This window comes from Carassius carassius, chromosome 5, assembly GCF_963082965.1.
Source record: "Carassius carassius chromosome 5, fCarCar2.1, whole genome shotgun sequence".
In the NCBI taxonomy this organism is placed as follows: Eukaryota; Metazoa; Chordata; class Actinopteri; order Cypriniformes; family Cyprinidae; genus Carassius; species Carassius carassius.
In genome coordinates, this window is record NC_081759.1 from 10,417,533 (window position 1) to 10,433,858 (window position 16,326).

The 16,326-nt window shown below is 41.5% G+C and overlaps 1 protein-coding gene across 2 annotated transcripts in view; it reads left to right on the forward strand.

Moving 5' to 3' along the window:
- LOC132140775 (zinc finger and BTB domain-containing protein 20-like) overlaps positions 1 to 16,326 on the forward strand; it is a 62,661-nt gene that overhangs the window by 13,745 nt on the left and 32,590 nt on the right. The gene's annotated exons all lie outside the window — the stretch shown is intronic.

The following is a 16,326-nucleotide window of genomic DNA, read 5'->3' on the forward strand; positions in this document are numbered from 1 at the left end:
AGTGTGTGTGTGCAGCCAGTGTTACTAATATCTCATGATGAATGTGTGTGTGTGTGTGTTCATTTCAAATTTACTTAAAAACATGGGGAGCCTTTTCAAAATGTAGAAACATTTATTTGCCTGTCGTTAGGATATAAATCTTTCTCTTGATTTAAATGTCACCTCTTTTTAACAGTAAATATAAAAACTGATACAAAACAATAGTTCTTATTATATGTACTTATTATTTTCCACAAATGGAAACAGCTTTTTACAACTCATGCAGTGTGTAGGTGTCTTTAACGCAAACGGGTTCACACAATTGGAGCAAAGGTAATTAAATCTCGAGATTGATTGATCTTTTAGTTATTTTTTCATCAAGGATGTTTTGATTGTATAATATCATCTAATTTTAAATCGCAAGTATGTTGGGTTCACAGGACTGTTTAGTGATATTAGGATTGGTTACACAGTAGCTTATACACTGTCAGAAAAATATAGAAAAATTGTACCTTTAGGGCTACAACAGCTTGTCACTGGTGGAGTACCTTAGAGGAACAACTTTGTACCTTATTACCCTTAAAGGTGCATAATAATACCTTAGTAATATTTACCCTTAAGGTACTAATATGCTGCTTTAAGGGGTAAATCAAGAGTATTTTCCCAGTGACAGGATGTTGTAGCCCTAAAGGTACAATTTTTCAACAGTTTTGTTGCTATTGACTTGACTAATGGTATGAATGGAGGATGAAGAATGAATGGGAAAACTAGCTGAAAATGTGTGCTTGGATATCTGGTTGGTTTCACTTACAGGTGTTTGCATCAACCCTGTCAAACAAGTTGTGTTTGAACTATTTGTTTTTTTTTAAGGCACATACTGAGAAACGGTTGGACGATGACCAGTATGATGCGCTTACACTCCAAATGAGTTCCAGATGTCTGAGAGCACCAGTGAAAATGATTCTATTTATTTATTTTCGTAATTTAATACAGATGTTTTCATTACAAATTATCTAGACTAACAATAACTCGAAGTTCACAATTATATCATGTTTGGTATGTCCCCTCGTGGGCTTTAATGACGAGTTTGTGCAAAGTCTGACGATCCATGTTGTCACTGTCACAAATTTTCTTAGTGACCTAGTAATTAATGTAGAATCATTAAATTACGTCATAATCCCAAAACTTGTATTACTGTTCATTTTCTAGGTTTATATATCCTAATTGTTCTATGTGGTTTCTGAGTTTTGAAATCCACTGAATTTAGTGAAGCTTATTTACAGTTTATTAAGATTGACACATAATAGCAGAATTTGTTTAAACACTTATTTTGGAAAATGTTTCATTCTCTTAAGATATTAGAAATAGAAAATGAAGTAAATAATAGAAAAGGCTACTGAACAGACAATAGGTCAAGCTAATCTAATTCTCACAAGATCGTCCGATTGATCAGTATGGTAATGATTTCTGCATTCAGTGGATTTCCAAAACGTTTTAGAAATATGGATCTCACTGTTGCATGTGATAGGTTGCAGCGTGCATGTGTGTGGTAAGGACATTTTGTCATTTTGACCTTGACTAAAACCCACTAGCAAGGAAAAATATGTCACAGCGAGTAACAGTGATTCATTGGGTCTGAATTATTCTTGTCCACAAGTGCTGCCAAAATCTAGACAAGACAGATACTGTTAGTTTCATTTCTTGATTTGTTCCTTTCTTGCTTCCTTAGCTATTTTTTGTGGTTTTTAAGCATACTTTCACTGAGAGCGATATGGCGTTAGGACATTTGCGTTGCAGGCTATTAACACCTATAAACAAACCGTATGGATACCACAGCATCAAAAAGCACTTAGTATTTGGACAGGAAAGCAGGTCAATGTACAATTCGGCATCATTACTATATTTATGTAGGATTTATACGAATATAGTTTGGTAGTGTTATAAATAAATTCTTGTCACCACCTCTCTCTCTTATTGTTTCTGCTGTGTGCCATTAAAGACCAAGCTCAGAGGCAAAGGACAATGTGTGAATGCTGAGCATTGTAAGTCACATTTGCATATTTGAGATTTATATTATTCAGATGCTTGACATCCTTTCCCAGAAACCCCCCTCCCTCCTTCTCTCTGCCCGACACCCCACCCTCACCTTTTTCTTGCCTTGCCTCTCTGTCTTTGTTTTCCCCCCTTCTCCCCCCATGCTTGATAAAAATGATTTCCAGTCACTGCACGGTATGCTTTATGAGATGGCCGCCTCATTAAAAAGCGTCTCTGATTAACCTGAATTTCGACTCCTTTCTTACTTTTCCTCTCTGCCTGTCTGTCATCCATGTTATTATTCTTTTCTTTCGTCTCCGTCACCCTGTGCTCTTTGTCGCTGCAGTAGGGCACAGCCGTCTGAGCATCTTCCAGACAAACTGACCTCTAGGGACGTATTGACAGTTTGTGTTACTGAGTGACAGACATATAGAGCCACAGAGCGACAGTGAAGGAACACACAGAAAACCATTCCAGTAGTCTCCCAGCAGTTGTTTTTTCTTTTTCTTTTTTGTCATAAAACTCAGAAGATTCCCTTCTAAGATTAGAGATTTTTGGGAGAGGGAATACAAGGGTGGTGAAGGGGTGGAGGGGGGTGCTTATGTGCAGTTTTTTTTTTCCGGAAAAAGGGGGTGGGGAGGGATCTAATTAATTTTGAAGGATCTTCAGCCCCTTTCGTCCAAGGCAGAGAAAGAGGCAGGGCGGGAGACGGAGGGGTGAGCGAGTGGGTGGAGCAAGTCTGAGGGAGAAAATAAGTGAGACGGGGAAGGCGGGGGGGACAGACAGACCCCTGGACTGATTAGAATTCTGGGCAGGTAGTAGGCGGCTGCTGTGCACCCACTGTGGCCAGGCAGAAAGGAGGGGAATGGCTGCCCACCCGCCTGCCCGTGTGTGTGTGTGTGTGTGGGGGGGTGCTTGGGGTGATCTCTGGGAGCAATTCTTGACGTTCAGGTTCCTTGCACTTTTGTTACCTAATTCACCCCCCCACCCCCCCGATCACTCCAATATTTCAGCAGTGTTTATGAGAGAAACTACAAAAACCCATATCAGATTTCCAGTGTGTCCCAGAATTATAGAAACAGTGTCACTGCATCAATATAGCACCACAGTAGGTTCCCAAAGTTTTTCTTCTTTCTTCTATCATTGCTTAATATGCAGAGACAACTACAAACGCTGTGGCTCTGTGATGCCTTTAAAGCATTTAGTTTATTTTGAATCACCCTACCTGTCTGGCATAGAAACATGGCATATCCAGTGGCATGAGTTTAAGGCTGGACTTTCTAGGCAGACAAGGGGGGTTGTTCAGGAAACCTGTTGAATTTCTGTTATGTTAAGCTCGTTGAACATAATGTATACCCTAATATAACAAGACCAAATGACCCTTTTGTATGCAAAAAACGAAGTAAATAAATAAAATGTCAGTGAAAGCAAATTATATTATTGAGTCGACCTTGCTAGACTCTCAAACTGATCTGTTTTCCTGTGTATCTAAATATTTTGCTATACCTTTGTGAAAAATGCACCCCACATGAAAAAATACTATAGTCAATTATAGCAAATACGATAGTGTTTTTGAACCATACTATAGTAAAGTGTATTATACTTTATATGTTATAGTATTAACAGCACTTTGCTAATGAATGCTACAGCATACTGTAGTATTAACTATAGTGAACTGATAAACTGTAATAAATACTGTAGTATACTCGTAAACTGTAGTGTATTGTAGTATAATATACTCTATAGTTGTAGAAAACTTAGTACAGTATTAGGTAATTTGTTTATATTACTATAGTTTTTATATTACCACAGCTACTATAGAATTACCACAACAAATTAATTCAAGTATTTTACTATAGTATGGTTAAAAAACACTATAGTATTTACTATAAGTTACTATAGTATTTTTGTGAAGCTTTAGCATTCTTCTTAAAAGAGTACTTTTTACTAATTCATAAGGTACGAATATACTTAAAGGAAATAATATACTTTCAAAGAATATATTTAAGCACACACTGAATATAATGGTTTTGGACACTTAACTGCATGTTAATTACAATTAAATGAAAATCTGCTGTAGTTTAAACTGGACTTGCTTTTTTCACCCACTTAAGTAAATGTTTTTTATATAACTAGTGATTAATCGCATTCAAAATAAACGTTTTTGTTTATATAATATATGTGTGTATACTGTGAATATTTATTATGTATACAGTATATAGTACAAACACATGCATGTATATATTTTAGGAAAATATGTTTTGTTTATATATTAAATATATTTACAGTACAATATCAAAAATAAGAATATAACTACATAAATGTATATAGCCTACATGCAAATATTTTCAAAATATATACTGTATGTGTGTATTTATATATACGTAATAAATATACACAGTACACATACATATATTACGTAAACAAAAACGTTTATTTTGGATGTGATTGATCATGATTAATGGTTTGACAGCACTATACTGTAGGTTATATAACATTTCGATGATAACTTTTATAGTCTTTGACATATGGTTGAACTGTTGAATGTACTGACAGGCATTTATGCTAAACTAAAATATACTTTCAAGGTTCAAGGTTCTTTAGTGGTCACGTGTATTTAGTAGTGAAATGTTCACCTTAGTTTCACATCACAGAGTGCAACAACAAATTAAGAACATACACGTACACAGTAAGACAAGAATTCAGAATATATTAATAATATATGGTGTAAATAAATATAAGCATACAAAGACAGAATATAGTAGTGAGAAACAAAGTGTAAATGATTCATTGTACAATGTACAGCATTGTATGTATTTAGTGCCATTACTGCATGTGTCTGTGTGAGGTAGGAATATGTTCACGCTCTCAAGTGACTGTAATTCTGTTGAAACTTGTATGTTGTGTATGTGAGTATATTTGTAATTACATATTCGTAATAACCAAGTTGCCATATAGTACTATTTTAAATTCAATTTAAAAGTAAAATCAAAACAACACATTACAGTTATTTATAACTGCAATCAAGTACAAAATGTGCTCATAAAAAGAAGTGTACTTTATTAAAGCATGGGAAATAAAATAATTTTATTATTTCAAATTCACGTTATGGTAAAACTTACAGTATGTACATTTTAATGTACACGTGTTTTAGTAAATAAAAAGCAAATTAAATGCACTTAAGTGGCTTTTCATTTCATTAATATATTATCTGAAAGGATTTTTTCAGTAAGGATTTGAAGTAAACTACAAGTGCACATACAGTTAAGTACAATTAATACAAGGAAGTGATCCTTTTTCATGGGGAAAACTTACAGAAATATAAATGACCTAAAATAACTTTTTATTCTCATGAACAATGACTATAAATCAAGCATTTCATATTTTACTGCCATCTTTGATTCAAATATGTCATTCACAATGCTTCATGCGATATGTAGTTAATTCTCTTATAAAATAAAATACGCGGTAATGTTTTTTGTTCTGATTTTTATACTTTTTTGCTTCATGTCATAGTTGGTCACGTTTTGATTCACTTCAGAGCTGGATGGTTTGGTTCAAGGCCTAGGACTCTTTTCTGAAGAATTTGTTGAAATCCAGAAAAAATACTTGCAAAATCAAGGCCACCAGAAAAGTGGGCAGCCACTTAGTATGTAATGTTAAGCTTCACAAAATATATGAAATATTCGAGAGGCTAATGGAGTGTTTTGTGAAGCTTTTATGTCTGTTACATCTAATGTATCCCTAAAAAGCTTTTGAAAGATCTTCATACTGCGTGCCCTATTGAGCTCCTTTTATTAAAATCTCTCTGCATGCATGTGTGTGCATGTTTATCAGCAAACGTTTACCTCCTCTACCCATATCAATATGCATGAAGTATTCATTGTCTGTACTGTTTGTCATGCTGCATGGTATAGACAAAGCGCCTTTCTTTTTGTTTATACTGAGAACATGGCTTTGATCATGGCCCTCTGTTCTCTGCCATTTATATTCACATGCATATATTCGTGCAGCGTTGATGGTGATCAAAAGGATGCACACACAATATATGCAGTACAGTATGTATCTTGGACTACATTAGCGTTAATTCATCACCTTTTGGGGTCTTGTTACCATGCTGTTGTTAATTAATGTGTATTCTGATGGTGATGATATGAATAACAACATTACAGTTACAGTGTCTGCAAAATAGCACAGGAAAGGAAAAGCACAAATATGGTCATTGTGTAAATCTTCTGCATAAATAAGTATATGAATAATTATGAATGATATTATTTGTTTAAAAGGTTGGACTTTCTCAAATGATTTAATGAGAAAAAGAAGTACGCTTAGTTGTATTAAATCTCCACTTGTAGTGCACATCAAATCTTAAAAGTATATATTTTTTAAAACTGCACTTGGATATATTAATGAAATAAAAAGCCACTTAATAGTATACAGTGTAACTTTTCTTTTCGAAATGAATTAACAAATTTTTAATAATGAGCTAGGTCATCATGAAACCATCTTCCAAACCAGGTTTTTTACTATGGTAAGCCTATAAAAATATTTAGATTTTTTAGCTGTTGGGATGGTTTTCTAAGAAATAATTTGTGTGTAATTTTTATAACTGAAGAAAAGACGTCAGGCTACAACTGTATATTAGCAAAAAATAAATAAATAAATAAACAAAAAGCAAATTTAAAGCTGCAGTGCCTGTAATAAAACACAAATCAACATAGTTTGCATATCATCACATACGCAATGCATTGCCTAGGTTCACAGAACAGTGTTCATGTTGTTAAGAATGCCAGTTTCTAAACCGGTTAGTGCTTTTGGTCTGCCTATAAATAGCTTTAGCAAGTTATATTCTAGTCTGTTTTACTTTATGATATGAATAGCAATCAATAAATCTAATGTAAGTGTAGCCAAACTTTTGTAATGTTATTTTAAAACAAGTCAAAACAACAGCAGAGTATTAGCTACTCACCTGCTCATAAGACTTTTCTTTTATGGTTCTTTTAAAGTCATAAGACTTTTTTTAAATATCTGTCTTTTTCATTATTCAAGGAGTTTTGATATTGTTTGATATAGTGAGATTCGCTGATGATAAGGCGATTGTCTATATGTAACCATAAGCACAGTGCTGCACCTCAAGCCATAATAACCATAATAACCAAAACAATGTTGCTCCGACAGTATTTTTATGCCTCAACTGCTAATGGGCCAAAAGTTACAAAGAATATCTTTAAGTGTACTTAAATAGTGTTTCTAAAACACACTTTAATACACAAATGTTAATGTCAAATTAAATGTTTTAATTTAAAATACATTTTAAATCATTGTTTTAAAAATCTTGTGTCATGCTTTAAAGAAGTAGATATTTTGATGGGCACATGCAAATAAATTAATTATACATTGAACTATAGTGCGTTATTCAATATTATGTGTAAATTTCCAAATTTTAAATGTAAACTGATACCTTATCATGACATATGGATAATTCAAATTGCATTTAATTACATTCAAGTATATTTTAGTTTATTTTAAATGCTTGTGGTAACCATATTTACCAGCTTTAACCACATTTTAAAGACATATTTTAGAAGTTATTATGAAATCACACGAAGATGTACCTAGTCAGAAAAAGTGCAGCTAATTGCATTTAAAAAAAATTAAACTATAATAATTTATATTTAATTTCATAAAGCATCTGAAACCATTCAGTTTGGGGATCTGAGCCTTGTCTAGAGACCAGAATAACAGATATGGCTGGGCTCTTTTGGCAGTAAGCAGCTCCCCAAAACACCTTAGCAACTGCATAGCAATATGCTAAAAACTAATTTAAATAAGCAAGCACCATTTCTATTTTTCTTTGGAAAATGTAAAATATACAGTAAGCAGAAAAGACAGCTATTTTTAGCTTTTGATAGAAGTTACAGAACAACAAAACACTGTTTTCTCACAAGATAATTTTATTGCAAGAAAATTGTCTGCTTTGTGAATGGGCCTAGTGTCACATGCTTATTGGCGTCTTTGCCATCGGCATCATAAATTTAATAATTGCCCGCAGTAGAGATGAAGTCATCTCGGTCCCTTAAGTTGGTGGGCAATAAAACTGATTACACGTTCAGGGTCACTATATTGTCTTTGATGATATATCTGACAAGCTTTTTCACACAAGTGTCAGACACTAATGTGGAAGTTGTCAATCACTGACAGACATAGAGCCGTTTCAGCTGGAGTGCATCTCTAAATCAAGGTAAAAACTAATTAATTCATCTATGATGCTGAAGAATTGTGATAAGCTTTTGCGGCCTCGAGAACAATAAAAACAGTGTTGAGTACAAAAAAAATAAGTCATGATCACAAGAAAACACGCTTAATGCTGATATCAACCCAAAGGAATTTTTTTTATCTAAAAGTTTTGATCATGAGATAAAGAAAAAAAATATTGCATGGCTTCAGTATAAAGCCCGGTGCAAATAAACCTCTTTTACCTGGACACCTGTGTCAATATTAATATCAGGCTGATCTACATTGCCTATCAAAATTAGTTTCTATCATATTATGGCTTTTAACATCTGCATCTGGCTGGAATGATTGTGGATTGAGGTCACTGTCATTGTCACTGAGTAGTTGATGTTTTGTCAAACAATCTGTTGCAGATCATCTAATGCATTTATAAAGTAGCCTGTTTTATTATTTAATTTGAAATATTTATCAACTAATATTTTATAGGTAACATCAAGAGGTACATTATCAAGAATGTAGCTAAAGTCAAGCACTACAGTTTATTAATATTATCATAAACTGCACTGGCCAACAATTTGCTAAAATATCCATGTGACAGACTAGATAGTAAATTTGGCAATTTGTAAATGTCTACAGTGCACCACACAAAACAATATGTTTTACGGTTGGTCCATATTTATTCTTGCTATTTAAAGGAATATTCTGGGTTTCCTGCAAGTTAAGTTGAATCATCAAATGTCGGTTACTTTTATTAAATTATAAGCGGCACATTTCTGCTTTTAAATGTCTCAAAAAATGTGGCCCCATTCACATTTTGCATTCACAAGTGCCTGTTTTTTTTGTTTTTTTTTTTGTTTTTTGAGATGATCAACATTATGTCACAAATACTCAAATTGTATTTGGCCGTATATTCATTTACCTTGCAAAGGTTCATTTATGGTTTACACAACCACCCTTTTGCCATCTACCTACATGTATAGCTTCTTCCTAGTAGCACCGGAATTAGCACCACAGTCTGAATGGGTGCATAGCCTTTAACACCAAAAATGAGAAGTGTTGTGAAAGTCTGTTTATTTTCCTATCTTACCTATGCTCAGTGCTAAAAGAATAAAACAGAATAAGCCGAAAGCACATTTTTGGGTCATGACCAAACATTAAAAATCCATTGCATTTTATAAAATTAGTCATCTGCTTATTTTTTATGCATTGAGAATTGTATTTTATTTTTTTACGTTCAGCAGTGTTGTAACTTGCATTAAATGTCTAGTCATAACAAGTCATAGGCATCCGTTACACCAAAAGTTACCCAACAATGCAGAGTAGGTTGGGTGCAAAATGCACCATGTTGATACATACAACATTAATGGCATTGCAAGGCAGTATAATAGATGGCAAATTCACCCTCATTTATTTACCTATCTTTATTTCTGGTAGTATATTAAGCTTGAAAGTGATGACGTATCACAGCAAAATATTAAGTGTTGTTTTTATGGTGTTAATTTTTTTAAAGTTAAAAAGTGTTAATTCTGGTGTTGATTTGAATGGCATTAACACTTGAAGTGTAAATCAGTGGTTGGAGTCAGTGTAATTACAGCGAGTTGACATAACTGACACTGGTGATGAGTTGATCCAATTTCCGGTCCTTGCACACTATTTCCTTTTTGATTTAATGGCGGACGACCACGAGGAGAAGACAGTGTTCAAACAGGTATAATATTTTATAACCATTTAAACTGACCAATTTTCGTGTTTTGTGTATGTTTCTCACCATTCAGAATAATATTAGTACGTTTCTCAACATTGCCAGAGTGCTAACATTATTTATTTTCAGATAACGCGACAGACTACTGACGGAATCTCGAGGCCATTTGGCTGCACCACTTAGCTAGCAAACTGAGGTAAGAATGTGTTCTTATTTTAGAATCTGGGGAAGATAACGTATTTTCTGTGACTTGTGTAACCGTTTAATGAGTTAAATTAATGCAGCGTCCATATTCCCCTAAGACGTTCCCCTCACGTTTGGGTTGCCAAAAGACATTGTAATGAATTTTTGTCTCCAATATTTTAGTATAACTGTGCATTGTTCCACAAATAGTTTCTGGTTGTTTAAGTGAGCAGCGCGGGTTTTTAATTTTTTTTTTACGTGGACCTTGAATGCACAGCTTCGGGATAGTCAGAGGAATTTAAATATATTGCGGTTACTCTCGTCTGCAAAGTAAAAGGCAGCAGAGATAAATCATCAGATAATAAAGCAAGACGCGTTTTGCTGAACTGCCAGCATAGGACTATGAACGTCTCCGGTTACTATCGTAACCTCGGTTCCCTGAGAGACGGGAAAGAGACATGGCGTTAACGCCTTGGGGGACTCCCTTCCTTCCTAACCTACCTGAAATCCTATTGCACAATGCCAGTGAAGTTGCAACTCATCGGCAAACGAGGGCGGGGCCTCGCCAGTATATTTTGTGCCGTGTTGGCGGCATAACCTCAGAATCTTCCGACTGAGTAGACAGTACAGCAGATCCGAGCAGTGAACACGGCGGCCTACGCCATGTCTCGTTCCCGTCTCTCAGGGAACCGAGGTTACGACAGTAACCGGAGACGTTCCCTCTCGAGAACGGTCTCTCGACATGGCGTTAAAGCCTTGGGGACTGTATAGAACAACGCCGTGGGAACAGCGAATAAAAAGGCTCAGCCTCGGCGGAGCAACCATAAATAATTCTTGTATACACCAAAATTAATCCCCAGCCAATCAGATACGACCCTGCGACATGCCTCGAAGGGATTGGAAATAGATTCCCGTGTGGGGATCCAATCAGGTTACTTAAAAATCATGTCTGACGACAGATGTCTGAGAGAGACGCAGCCCCATCGCTATACAAATATGACACAGTCCTGTGAACTCACATACAAGCGTATAGCAAAACAGTGCAACAACCATTAGAGGGAAATGCCGGGCACACATAGGGAATGAATGTATGAGGCGTTACAGTCTGAACCTCTCCCTAAAGAACCTGGTCAAAACCACCAGCGCCGTAAAATGGCTAGTGGTTGTAGGAAGAACCATGGGTCGTACTCACCGATAGGACCTGTGAGGCTAATGACTGCACGTCCAAATTGTAGAATCTGGCGAAGGTATTCTGCGAAGACCATCCAGCCACCATACAAATATCTTTGATAGAAACTACCTTAGTCCACGCCCACGAGGAGGTGACAGCCCTCGTCGAATGGGCTCGAACACCAATAGGACATTCCATACCACGGGTAGAATATGCCAAGGCAATAGCGTCGACCACCCAATGTGACAGCCATTGTTTAGAGACAGGCTGTCCTCTGGCGCTGCCTCCGAAGCATACAAACAGCTGCTTGGATTGCCGAAACACAGCCGTGCGGTTGACATAGAGTCGTAAAGCCCTCACCGGACACAACACCTGACTCGGGGTGTCGTCCAATGAAGTCTCCGATTCTGGAGAGAAGGCAGAAAGAGCCACCACTTGCGCTCTAAATGGTGTCGAGAGCGATTTAGGCACATAGCAGGATCGGCCACGGGGGAGCCGTTAGTATTTCTAGTAGATCGGGAAACCAAGGCCTGTTTGGCCAGTACGGAGCAACTAATAAAACTGACGCCTTCTCCTCTCTGATTTTGTGCAGCACTTGTGACAAAATCTTTAGCGGGGGGAATGCATACAGACGGGCATCCGGCCACGGCATTGTGAGTGCATCCCTGCCCAGGGGAGACCTCCGCTTTCCCAAACTGTTCCCAGATCAGCCTCACTGTCCCAGGGTTCAGTCTCCATTCTCCGTGAGGAATCCCGTTCCTTGAAAGCATATCCGCGCTACTGTTCAGGCATCCTGGAACGTGCGCTGCTCGAATGGAGAGCAGATGGTGATCGGCCAACAGCAAAAGGCGTGCTGCCTGACTGTAAAGGGCTTTCGAGTGTACTCCGCCCTGGCGGTTTATGTACGATACCACCGTCATGTTGTCTGTGCGAATCAAGACGTTGTGCCCCCTGATTTGTGTCATAAAACTCTGAAGGGCCAAAGAAACCACTCTCAGCTCGAGGTGATTTATGTGCCATGTTCTCTCCGACTCTGTCCAGTGGCCCGAGGCCGGTAAGCCATCGCAGTAAGCTCCCCAGCCCGTCGTCGACGCGTCCGTTGTGACCACTTTCCGCCACGCGTGACCAGACCCACCTGGACGCCACGCTGGAACAAGTCGGGGTTCTGCCATGGTTTCAGCGTGCTTATGCACCTGCGAGTGACCACAATGCGGGCACGGCCCAATTTCCACACCCTTCTCGGTACTTGTGTTTTCAGCCATAACTGGAGAGAGCGCATATAGAGTAGCCCGAGGTGACAGACCGTTACTGTCGCCGCCATCCGCCCCAAGAGCCTCTGATATTCCTTCTGTGCTACGGGACGGCCCAGTCTGAATGCGTTCAGAGCGGACATTAAACCTTGTACGCGCTCCTGGCTCAGACGCGCCCTCATTGTTATCGAGTCCAACTGCACCCCTAGATACATGATTGTTTTGCTGGGGCGTAACATGCTTTTTTGTACGTTCACACAGAGACCCAAACTCTTCAGGTGACATAACAGAGCGCGTTTGTGGCTGTTGAGCACATCCTCTGAATGTGCCAAGATCAGCCAATCGTCTAAAAAGTTCAGTATGCGCATTCTGCTCGCTCTCAGAGGGGAAAGTGCTGCATTTCGTAAACGTACAAGGCGCAAGTCCTAGCCCGAACGGCATCACCATGAACTGATACGCTATGCCTTCGAACGCAAATCTCAGAAAGCACCTGTGACGAGGGGCGATCTGGATATGAAAATATGCGTCTTTCAGGTCCACCGAAACAAACCAATCTCCGGGTCGAATCTGTGCCAGTATCTGCTTTAGCGTTGTCATTTTGAAAGCGCATTTGTACAACGCACGGTTGATGAGTGTCAGGTCTAATATTGGACAGAGACCACCACCTTCTTGGGAACGACAAAGTACCGGCTGTAAAACCCGCTCTCTTTCTCGCTGGGCGGGACCACTTCTATCGCGCGTTTCGTGAGGAGATTGAGAATTTCCTGCCTCAGAACCAGCTTGTTGTGAGCCGGAACCGTCGACATTACCACGCCGAAACTGAAGCGTGTAGCCATTCTCTATGACGTTCCGCAACCAAACCGAAATGCCCGGAATGGATCGCCATGCACTCGCAAAAAGACTGCATTCTGCATTCTGAACGACGCTGCTGTGTACCGGAGTCGTATTCAGTAAACTCACGGGACGAGTGGGAGCGCTGTGTGTTAGGGAGAGTCATGCTTCGCCGATCAGCGGGGTGCCCGAGCCTCCTGTTGAATGATTGGATGACACGCACGTGCGTGTGTGCGAGATGACGAGAGCAAGCCGCGGCTGCGGAGGTCCGACACCTGACACCGGGGCATGAGCCTTGCCAGATACATGGGGAAGCTGCGAGCCCGATTCTATTGACAGTTTCACGGCTGTTTGTAAGGCCGTTATCACTGGAGGAGGAGAAAAATGCTCTTTTTGTGAGGGTGTCACAGACTTTATTGCATTTTGAACATACACAACACACGTTGTCGCCTGCAGCCGCCAAGGGGACTTCGTTAGAATATCTTAGACGCTTCGCAACGGGCCCGCCACTCAGCGCTCTCCTCCTCCGCGCCCTCTCGTCAGGAACGAGGTTTTTGATCCGACGGAGGAGCTCCCCCGGGATGGTTCCCACCTTTATGTAAGCCATGACGCCTTTCCTTAGGTGTCCTCTGCCACGGAGTTTTGGTGGAACAGACGGCTCCAGATCTGGTGCTGATGCAGTGGAAGCAGCGGGGGGTCACTTCGACGGCCGGTTGGAAGCAAATGAGGAACTACTGCACGCGGAAGGCTGTGCTGTAGCCCGGCGCGGCAGGAAGTGATTCATCGCCCTAGAGCGTTTCTGTGCCTCTGAGAATTTGCTCCGCGATAGCCTCGACTGCATCTCCAAATAGGCCAGATGGAGATACAGGAGCGTTGAGCAGCGCCCTCCTGTCCGCATCCTTCAGCTCAGTGAGAGTCAGCCACAGGTGCCGGTGGAGAACAACCATGTAGCCCATGCTCCGCCCGATCGCCTGGGCCGTCTTCTTTGTGGCTTTGAGCGCGAAATCCGTTGCTGCAGGTAGATCTTTAAACGCCTCTGGATCCGCCCGCCCTCGTCCAGGGATTTCAGAAGCTGTGCCTGAAAAACTTGGAGCACTGCCATCGTGTGCAGAGCAGAAATTGCTTCTCCCGAGGCCGCATATTTTTTGTCCGCTACATGTGCGGTCAAACAGCAGGGCCTTGATGGCAGCGTAGCACCTGTCTTCAGAGAAGCAGAGGAGGGGCAGAGGTGCGCAGCGATGGATTCCTCGACAGGCAGAATGCGCGTATATCCACGGGCTTCCGCTCCATCGATGTAATAATAAAACCTTCATATACATCCGGAAGAAGGAGGCGGGAATCGGCGGACAATCAAAATTAAACTTTAATAATTCAAAATAAACACAAAACAGCGCATCAGCCCCTCACGGACGACTGATGTGCACAAAGTAAAACCAAAACATAAAATAAAGACCAGGCCTGGTCCTCTCTCGTCCTTCACTGTCGTCGCTCCAGTTTTATATCCTTCCATCTCCTCCGTGGGCCTCGAGACCGGTGGGTCGAACAGGTGTAGTTCATCTCCAATCACTCCACCGGCCTCGCTCCTCGTTCCCACGTCCCTCGGCCCCGCCCCACTCGTCACATACCCCCATCGCCCCTCGCAGGCCGGGGGGTACCCTCGAGACTGCGCTCTACCCCCCCCTCCCTCCGGGGGGGACCGCTCACCTGCGGGAACCTGGGGATAGGACAGACAAGGCGAGAGAAAAGGAGATGGAAGGAGGAGCGACAGAGACGAGAGAGGGGAGAGAGAAAAAAAAATTATAATTCTGGTTCCCCGACACACTGCTGCTCGGCCCTCCACCAGCTGGGTGATCTCATCCGCGGTGCCTGGCGGTGGCACTGGATGGCCCTCGGCAGACGGCACGACACTCCTCTGCCGCCCGGTGGACGGCGACGGCTCCTCCGGTTTTGGGCAGCCGGCAGGAGTCCCCCGTTCCCTGCTCCTCTGGATACCTTCACGGAGGCAGCAGGCTCCGGCCCCCTGGCGAACGGCGCCGACTCCTCTGCACCCTCACAGACGGCAGCCGTCCCTCCACATCGCCATCGCGGGTGGCCGGTAGCGAGCTCGCCCGTCCCCGGCAACTCACTCCAGCCCACCACCTCGAGCGTCCATGGTGGCACCCTCCTCGCCTGCTCGATGGCACCGCGGATTCACCACAGCGGCGAGGGATCTTCAGCAGCGCGTCCCTCCTTCTCCCGGGTTTCGACACCACTGTGTCCTCCGTGGGCCTCGAGACCGGTGGGTCGAACAGGTGTAGTTCCTCGCTCCTCATTCCCACGTCCCTCGGCCCCACCCCACTCGTCACATTCGACTTTTGTGAAAATTTCCGACCCACCAGCGTGAGCGCGAGCTGATTGGGACGCAGCTCACGCCTTAGCGACCTCATCGTGCAGGTCTGGGAGGAATGGGGCTCGTTTCCTTGGAGCAGCAGCTTGGCGGCCCGAGTAAAGGAACCAAGAATCCAGCTTGCTGTTAGCTGGTTCATCGGGGGATTCCCACTCTAAGCCTAGACCACTCACGGCCTTAGTGAGAATCCGGACGAGTTCATCCTGGAATGCAGCGTGTCCCTCCACTTCAAAGCGCCCCTCCGGAAAGCGGGCCCAGTCCTTCTCGGACGTCGTTAGGGACAGCGCCTCGTCGAAATCGTTGTCCCCCGCCGCACGAATGATATAATCTCCGATGCTCCAGCAGCAGGTTGAAGATTCTCCTCCAAGCACATTGGAGAGCGGGGGGGAGGTGAATTGCGCCATTCCACGCGGTCACCCACGTGCGGCTGTCATCTGGTGGCGGTGGGACATTGCCGAGAGAAATCATGAGGGCGATATTCTTCTGGGCCCTAAGCACCCGCACTGAGAATTCTTCGCAGTGTGGGCAGCCTGACCCGGTGAGTGGTGCCTCCGCA